At 67.3% G+C, this 1,210-nt stretch overlaps 1 protein-coding gene across 1 annotated transcript in view; it reads left to right on the forward strand.

The window, feature by feature from the left end:
* The window catches only part of TRAF2 (TNF receptor associated factor 2), a 30,313-nt gene that overhangs the window by 26,859 nt on the left and 2,244 nt on the right, over positions 1-1,210 (forward strand). The window lies entirely within an intron of this gene.

Raw genomic sequence — 1,210 nt, forward strand, 5'->3', positions numbered from 1 at the left:
GGTGATGCCCACCATGCGCGCACGTGTGTGTGAGTGTGTGAGTGTGCGTCTCTGTGTGTGTGCGCGCGTGTGTGCGTCTGTGTGCATGTGTGAGTGTGCACCTGTGTGGGTGTGCGCCTGTGGGTGTGGGTGTGCGTGTCTGTGTGCATCTTGGCTTTGGAAATGGGCTGTTGGGTTTGGGCAGACGAGAGTGAAGAGGTGGGGGTGGGCAGAGACCCGCGTGCGCTGGGCCCGGCCGCGGAGCCCGCGTCTGATGTCCCTCCTTGCAGTTTCAGGGCCACCTCCCTCCGTGCGGCAAGTGGCCCAGGCTGGCTGATCGCCACCTGCTGGCGGCCCCGCCCTGACACCCAGGGGCATCCCAGGCTCCGCCACACTCCAGTCCTGCTCCTCACCCAAAGGAGCACCTTGGTTCGCCCAGCCCCGCTGCCCACAGCCCAGCTCATCTGGACTCTTCTCTCCCTCGTCACGTCCAGTGAGCGTGAAGGCCTCCGTTCTTCCTGGGCGCAAACGGGTCCCGGACCCCACCTGCCTCCCCGCCTCCCTCCCTCACCCCTCACCTCTGCGGCCCGCACGGCTCTTCCTGTGTGACCTCGTCTCTGTCGCTGTCACTGGCCTGGCCACCCTCCACACTGACGTCCCACCCAGGCCACCTGCCTCCCCCCTGCACCTGGCACACTGCCGGTCTCTGCAGCTCCCAGGCCCCTCGCCCTCCTTTCCCTGAGTCGCCCCCCACACACACCCCAGCTAACTGAGGGCCTGGGCCCATGAGGACAGGCAGCGTTTCTCAGGTGTTCCTCTGAGGACGGCACAGGGATGGACGCTCTGTCCCCTCTGTCTGCTCGCCTGTTGTCTGTGCACCTCGGTGCTGGTCATGCCATCAGACCTGGTTCCCTGGCACAGGGCCTGCCAGGCCGGGCCTCGGCGGTCAGAGGACACGCCTGGGTCTGGCTCCTGCTCAGGCGTCGCCTGGTGCAGACCCACGCGCACAGCGACTGGCTCCTGCTGTCCCGCCCGCGGCCCTGGAGACCTGTCTGGGGGCCTCGGCTGCAGGTCCCTGTTCCTCCTGGAGCTGCGCTGAGGGGTCTTGCAGGCTGGGAAGGGGCTGCACTGGACGGAACGGCCTGGTGACGGCTGCTTTGTTAGTGGAGCGCCCTTCCCTGCCACTCAGTCTGAGCCGGCGACTGGCTCCCGACAGGGACGGGACGAGGGA

Source organism: Myotis davidii, unplaced genomic scaffold, assembly GCF_000327345.1.
Source record: "Myotis davidii unplaced genomic scaffold, ASM32734v1 scaffold609, whole genome shotgun sequence".
NCBI classification, from domain to species: Eukaryota; Metazoa; Chordata; class Mammalia; order Chiroptera; family Vespertilionidae; genus Myotis; species Myotis davidii.